We start from the raw sequence: 8573 nt of genomic DNA on the forward strand, positions 1-8573 counted from the left end.
ACCTTCACTAGATGTATGAGGTTGAGTTTTACACAGTGTCTCATAAGTACCTACGGTGTCCCAATTTTGAGCATTTTCAGCTAACGAGTCTAAGTACTCCATTGCTTCATGAGGGTCTTTATCTTTAAAAGTTCCATTGCACATCAATTCAACCATTTGCCTATCTCTAGGTGTTAACCCTTCATAAAAAGATGAAACCAATCTCCATGTTTCAAAACCATGATGAGGGCAAGTACTAAGCAAGTCTCGATACCTATCCCAACATTGGTAAAATGTTTCTCCTGGTGTTTGAGTGAAAGTGGCGATTTGTCTTTTGAAAGATTTTATTCTGTGAGATGGGAAAAACTTTTTTAAAAACTGTTGTTGCATTTCATCCCAAGCACGAATAGATCCTGGTCTCAAATTTTTTAGCCATGTTTTAGCTTTATCTTTTAATGAAAAAGATTCGGATTTCTTTGTTGTTGCTACAATTTGGACTTGAAAATGACCTTTTTAGATCTTGGGCTCCATATGAATGTTGTAGGCCTATGTCTTACCTTTCCATCCATATAAAGTAGACCTAAATCTAAGATCTACAGCTGCAAATATGACCCAATTACCAAACAGTGTTCCGGTTTGGATTGCATCGCCATCTCTTTTCTAAGTTTAGCCATCTCTTTGTCCTTTCAATTTCAGTTCTTAAATTCATCAATCAATCCTTTCATTGTGGTACGCCTACATTTAAAATGAACATTTACCACAAATTAAAGGTATCTTATATTATTAGATACGTTATTATAAAACATGCTTTAGTTAAGGAGTTATTGATACTTCGAGTGCAAAATGATGATATAAAACCTTGAAAAAAATATATTTTTAAGTACTAATCATTTCCCATCAATTTTAGCCCTTTACTCCCTTCACGTTTCTAGCTATCCTGCCACTTGTCAAGCTCTCCCTTCTTCCTCTCACGACTAAGGAAGACACTTACAGCTAAGGTTTGGTCAAGTTCTTTCCTTGGAAAAGGGAAGAGGGAAGGGGACAAGCATCTTATTTTTGGGGAGAGGGAAGGGGATAAGAGCATGCAACACACTTTAGGGAGAAGGAATGGGAGAAGAGCATGCAGCTCGTTTTTTGGGGAAGGTGCCCCCCTCTCTCTCTCTTTGCTACATTTATACCCCTCCTAAAAGCAAAAAAGAGGTGTTTGGATGTTGGACCAAGGCTATCCTAATCCCCCTTTTGGGTTATCCTTGAGCTGATTTCCATTCCCCTTCTCCCCCCAGGATAGGTTGGTTCTACACTAAATCCTATTTTTTTTACGTCACGGTCGATTCCAAAATCGGCAGCCTCAAACTGTATCTCTACCGATTTAGGAATTGGTAGCCTCAAACTGTGCTGTTGTCGATTCAGAAATTGACAGCCTGAAACTTCGTTGCTATTGATTTAGAAACTGGCAGCCCGAAACTGTGTTGCTACCGATTTAGAAATCAGCAGCCAAACTGAGTCATTTGGACTCCTAGAACTCTAGATATGGACCAAACACTAAATAGTGTTCGGGCTGTAGGACAGATTCAAACTTCTTCGTTATTGTTATAATTTGGACTTGAAAATGGTGTTTTTAAATCTTGGGCTCCCATGATAGTTGTAGGCCTATGTCTTACCTTTCCATCCATATAAAGTAGACCTAAATCAAAGATCTATAGCTCCAGATATGACCCAATTACTGAATAGTGTTCCGGTTTGGACTGCACTAACATCTCTTTTCTAAGTTTGGCCATCTCTTTGTCCTTTTAATTTTATTTCTTAAACTCATCGATCAATTCTTTCATTTATGTGATAGGCCTGCATCTAACATGAACATTTACCACAAATTAAAGGTATCTTATTGATTAGTACTTAAAAGTGCATTTTTATCATGGTTTTATATCATCATTTTGCACTTGAAGTATCAATAACTCCTTAACCAAAGCATGTTTTATAATAATATATCTAATAATATAAGATACCTTTAATTTGTGGTAAATGTCTATTTTTAATGCAGGCCTATCATATAAATGAAAGGATTGATTGATGACTTGAAGAACTTAAATTGCAAGGATAAAGAGATGGCCAAACTTAGAAAAGAGATGTCGGTGTAATCCAAACCGGAACACTGTTCGGTAATTGGGCCATATATAGGCCTACAACTTTCATATGGAGCCCAAGATCTAAAAAGGCTATTATCAAGTCCAAATTGTAGCAACAACAAAGAAGCCCGAATCTGTCTTCCAGCCCAAGCACTGTTCGGTATTTTGGCCATATCTGGAGTTCTAGAAGTCCAAATGAGCTGAATGTTTTACACAAGAAAGCTGACATAATTGCCTACAACTTTCATGTTTGCAACGGGCTCCAATTGTGATGTTATCAATGATGTTTTGGGCAGACAAGAGAAGATAAGGATTGTAACCAAGTCAAAAGTTGGCCACCCACTTATCAATTAGTCATCAAATCAATAGTTCCCAATTTTGGCCTATAAAAGGAGGCATTTTCCATGCATTTAGGCATCTTGGTTTCCAGATCAAGATCATGCTCTTCCTTTCTCTCTTTGTATTTTTTGTAATTTGCTTTCATTAATATTAAGTTTATGCCTTTCATTTCCTTTCCTTTACTTAGTTAACTTTTATGTTCTTATTTTGGTTATCTATTTTGCTTTCTTGCATTATGTCTAGCTAAGTTTATTATGTCAAGATGAAAAGGTTACACTAATGGTGTAAGAATAAGTATAATGTAAACTTAACATGGACTTTAATGTTTGATACTAACATGTTTTATATTTGTTATCTTATTCACTCTTTAATACTTTGCTTGTTAAATGACTAATCTTGATTTATGTTGTATAACACTTGGTACAACAAATGCTTGGCACTTTCATAGCCCATAATGTATGGTATAACCGACACCTGAGCTATGAAAGGAACTTGATTTGTTGTTAACATAAGTTATAATCATGAATGCTTGACGAGATTTACAAGTATTAGCATTAATTGAATAAGATGACTAATGTAATCATGTTAACAATATATAATCTGATTGGAACCTCCTTTGTGCGTGGTTTCCAATTCAATAATAAGAGGTTATACTATACTTGTTTGATATACCATTAGTGGAACCTCTAACCTTGACATTTGTTATTATTATTGTTTAGTCCTTACATTAATATTCCATCTCCAAGTTCTCATCATCATCTTCTCTTCTTCTTCTCTTTCTTTATTATTATTATTATTATTATTATTATTATTATTATTATTATTATTATTACTGTTGTTGTTGTTGTTGTTTTATAATTGTTGTTTATAATTTGTACAATTAACCTCCCTGTGGTTCGACCCTGGTCTTGCCGGGTTATTTATTACTTCGACACTCCTGCACTTGGGAGAAGACATCAACCTTTTAGTCGTGTCAGTTATCAATGACGTTTTGGGCAGACAAGAGAAGATAAGGAGTGTCACCAAGTCAAGAGTTGGTCACCTACTCATCAATTAATCATCAAATCAATAGTTTCCAATTTTGGCCTATAAAAGGAGGCATTTGCCATGCATTTAGGCATCTTGGTATCCTAATCAAGATCATGTTTTTGCTTTCTCTCTTTGTATTTTTTGTAATGTTTATGCTTTGCTTTCATTAATATCAAGTTTATGCCTTTCATTTCCTTTCATTTACTTAGTTAACTTTTATCTTATTTATGTTCTTATTTTGTTTATTTATTTTTCTTTCTTTCATTATGTCTAGCTAAGTTTATTATGTCAAGATGAAAAGGTTACACTAATGGTGTAAGAATAAGTATAGTGTAAACTTAATATGGACTTTAATGTTTGATACTAACATGTTTTGTATTTGTTATCTTGTTCACTCTTTAATACTTTACTTGTTAAATGACTAATCTTGATTTATGTTGTATAACACTTGGTACAACAAATGCTTGTCACTTTCGTAGCCCATACTGTATGGTATAACCGACACCTGAGCTATGAAAGGAACTTGATTTGTTGTTAACATACGTTATAATCATGAATGTTTGACGAGATTTACAAGATTAGCATTAATTGAATAAGATGACTAATGTAATCATGTTAACAATCTATAATCTAATTGGAACCTTCTTTGTGTGTGGTTTTCAATTGACTAATAAGAGTTTATACTATACTTGTTTGACATACCATTAGTGGATCCTCTAACCTTGACATTTATTGTTATCATTGTTAAATCTTTACATTAAAATTCCATCTCAAAGTTCTCATCTTCTTCTTCTTCTTCTTCTTTTTCTTTATTGTTGTTACTACTACTACTACTACTACTACTACTACTATTATTATTATTATTGTTGTTGTTATTACTATTATTATTGTTGTTGTTGTTATTGTTATTGTTGTTGTATTATTGTTATTTATAATTTGTACAATTAACCTCCTTGTGGTTCGACCCCGGTCTTGCTAGGTTATTATTACTTCGACACTCCTGCACTTGGGAGAAGACGTCAATCTTTTAGTCGTGTCAAGTTTTTGGCGTCGTTGCCGGGGAGGTAAGTCCTTGTACAAATTATAGTATTTATTATATTTTCTCCTTTTACTTTTCTTGTATATAACTTTGTTTTTTTCTCTTAATTCCTTTTTCTTTTGTTTTCTTCTTTCTTTTTTCTATTCCTACACGTGCATGAAAGTGTGGTCATGTACATCAAGTGTTAGACTTTATAGGGTATCCTCATCATTTTCAGATAATCAATCACTTTATAATGAGAATAATGAGAATAACCGTGCTAGAACACTTAGAGACCACATGAATCCCACAAGAACAAATGCACCATCATGCATAGTTTTTCCTCTCGATGCATCTCATTTTAATTTTAAGCCAGGCATTATTCAACTTTTACGTTCTTTTCATGGCTTAGAATTGGAAAATTCATACTTGCATTTAAGGGAATTTGAAGAGGTCTGCAACAAATATAATGATTTAAATTGTAGCATGAACACCATCAGATTAAAGCTTTTTCCTTTTTCATTAAAAGATAAAGCTAAAACATGGCTACAAAATTTAAGTCCAGGATCCATTCGTGCTTCGGATGAAATGCAACAACAGTTTTTAAAGAAGTTTTTCCTATCTCACAGAACAAACTCTTTCAAAAGACAAATCACTACTTTCACTCAAAAACCAAGAGAAACATTTTATCAATGTTGGGATAGGTATCGAGACTTGCTTAGTACTTGTCCTCATCATAGTTTTGAAACATAGAGATTGGTTTCACATTTTTATGAAGGGTTAACACCTAGAGATAGGCAAATGGTTGAATTGATGTGCAATGGAACTTTTGAAGATAAAGACCTTGATGAAGCAATGGAGTACTTAGACTTGTTAGCTGAAAATGCTAAAAATTGGGACACCGCCGGTGCTTATAACTTAGACTTGTTAGCTGAAAATGCTCAAAATTGGGACACCGCGGGTACATATGAGGCACCGAGTAAAACTCAACCTCATACATCTAGTGGAGGTATGTACAACCTTAGGGAAGATCATGACCTCCAAGCCAAGTTTGCATCTTTAGCTAGAAAAGTCGAGGCATTAGAATTAAAAAAGAGTGGTCAATTAAAATTTGTTGAAAACATTGTGTGTCAAATATGTGAAACAAATGAACACTCAACCAATAATTGTCCAACCTTGCCTTCTTTTAAGGAATGTTTCCATGAACAAGCCCATGCTTTAAACAGTTTCCAAAGGGCCAACCACAACCCATACTCACAAACATACAACCCTGGTTGGAGAAATCATCCAAATTTTAGTTGGAAGAGTGATAATGACAATGCACAAACTTCATAACCACAGTTTCAAGCACACCATAATTTTCAAAATTATTATGGATATGCACCTCCTTATGCTCCACCTCCTACAAGAAATTTTGAGGAAACTTTGTATGCATTCATTGAAAAGCAAGAGACAATCAACACTCAACTTGCTCAAAACATAATAGATTTTAAAGATACTCTTCCAAAATTCACATTTGCTCTTAGTTTTCAAGAGAAAGGTAAGTTTCCATCTCAACCACAATAAAATCTCAAAGGGCAATACAATGCAAATGCAAGTAGTCCTGGAAGTCAACACATGGATCAAGTCAAATCAGTCATCACTTTTTGTAGTGGTAAAGTTATTCAAAAATCAATTCTTGAACCTTGTGACAAAGATGATGAGTCAATCTCTAAGGGTAAGGAAGGGGTTGAATCTGAATATTGCAAGGAAAAGACTGATTCCCTACCAGCACTTCCATTTCCTCATGCCATGACCAATCAGGAAGCCATCGATGATGAAAAAAGCACCAAAAATATTGATGCGGATCTTTTATCAAAAGTGACCACAAATTCGACACCCAAAATTACACCAATCAATTATTCTTTTCCTGATGAATCTCTACTTTCTCTTAGTTCAATGCTTTGGTTTGCTAAAAATATCAATTTTCTTGCTTCAGTATTTTTGCCAGCTCACTGGAGTACCGAAGACAAAAGAAAATTTTTGAGCAACGAGCAAAATTTTTATTGGGATGACCCTTACTTATTCAATTATTGTCCTGATCAAATATTTCAAAAATGCATTCCCGATAATGAGGTAAGTAATTTCATTAAATTTTGTTACTCTAATGCATGTAGGGATCATTTCTCATCAAAAAAGAGGACCGTAGAAATCTTACAAAGCGGATTTTACTGGCCCACCATATTCAAGGAATCATATGCATCCCATAAAACCTGTGAAAATTGTCAAAAGGTGGGATTTATTTCAAAACACAAAGAGTCTTTAGATAACCTTCTATTGACTCTTAAGTCTCATCATAATCGAAATAAGCATCGTGCAATTCATGACTTATGAACCCATTTTTATAATGAACATGCTTGGCATAGTCTTGAGAATCTGACTAAAAAAGACCTTATTTGCCAATTTTTAAGAAAACTGGATAGGAAGCCTATCCTCGACCCATAGAGGGCGTTTAAGCCATTGTTGGACGTAAAATCAAGAGAAGATGTGAGTCATAATCACAACTACCTGTATATACATATGCTTTTTAAAAAATAAATAAATAAATAAATAAATGGAGAGAGAGAAAGAGAGAGAATATGTTTTGTAAAAAGACTCGTTCTTTTAAATGAATATAAGATAAGTTAAGATCCACAAGTTCAAAATCAAAACTTTCAACTTTTGATTAAATCATATCAAACATAACCTTAGTAAAGACATGGAAAATGGCTAGCTTTTTGTGGAGTTGAATGTTTTTTTAAGGTGAAATAGAACTTTATGGATGAGTTAGAAACATTTTCAATTAATAAGTTTTTCAATTTTTTCTATTTGAGATTTGTTTACTTTTATTTATTTATTTGGATGTGTGAACTTTTAATTTATTTATTTTTTATTAAATATTTTTATTAGATTTCATCTATTTTATTTTAGCATTTCCATTTAATTGACATGTAATATGATGGCATGTTTGTCAAGCATATATAAACTTTTTAATTAAAACAAAAGTTAAAATTGATCAAGAATTTATTGTGCAAATACTTACAATTTGTTATGAATATGTATAGTAAAATTATCATGTTACTCTCCATAATTGAAAATATATAACTTGCTTCAAGGGAAAAAAAATATCTTTTTTTATAGATCCATTGGTCATTATTATATTGAAAGGGGTATAATGATTTTTTAAAATATCCTTAAAAGTTATATTTGCTTAACAATTAGGGTGGGGAGATTTTTAGCTTTTTATCTTTCTTAGCATAATTATTAAGGTACCATTAGAGGAACAAAAGTCTATAGCTTAGATCAAGGAGCTTTTTGATCTTTTGTTATGAATATTTCATTATTATCATATGGGATCATGGACTCTTAGGTTTTTTTTTTATTCTTTGAAAGATTAAAAAAAATAAAAAAGAAAAGTTGTTAGTCCGAATATTACATATACTAGAGTGTGGGAGGCACTTACGCTCCTTGAGAGGACATGGAGCACCTCCCAACACCTAGAAACAGGCAAACATCATATCTATTAACAATGCATTCATGAAGGCGGCACATGTAAGGCATCCTAGTGTAGTTAGGCAATGATTGGATTTTTTTTCTCCCCCTTCATTATCTCCCTTTTCCCCTAAAAAAATGTGTTAGCCCACCCAAATTAAAAGCTGCCCTCAATTTTCTTTTTATTTCAATTATAACCCTCATTTTTTTAATTACTTTTTAATTGTTTTGAACCCTCCTTTTAATTAATTATTTTTTTATTTTTTTCCCTTGGCATTTTGTTCTACTGGTATTAATATCAAATTTGATTATTATTCATTTAGTTGTTATTTTTAAAAAAATTTCTTTTTAAGTTTTATCCCTTATCATTCTATTTAACTTAATTTTTATGTCAAATTTGACCCTTATTTTTTTTTAGTTTCTTTTTAAATATTTTTTTATCAATTTCATTCTTCAATATTTGATTTGTTTAGAATTGAGCTTCGTTAAGTTTTTTTATGATCCTAATCTCACAAGACTCCTCAACAGTATAAAATTTTAACCCAAATTAATATTAGTCTTTTCTTTATATT

This window comes from Populus euphratica, unplaced genomic scaffold, assembly GCF_000495115.2.
Source record: "Populus euphratica unplaced genomic scaffold, PopEup_1.0 scaffold1552.1, whole genome shotgun sequence".
Taxonomy (NCBI): domain Eukaryota; kingdom Viridiplantae; phylum Streptophyta; class Magnoliopsida; order Malpighiales; family Salicaceae; genus Populus; species Populus euphratica.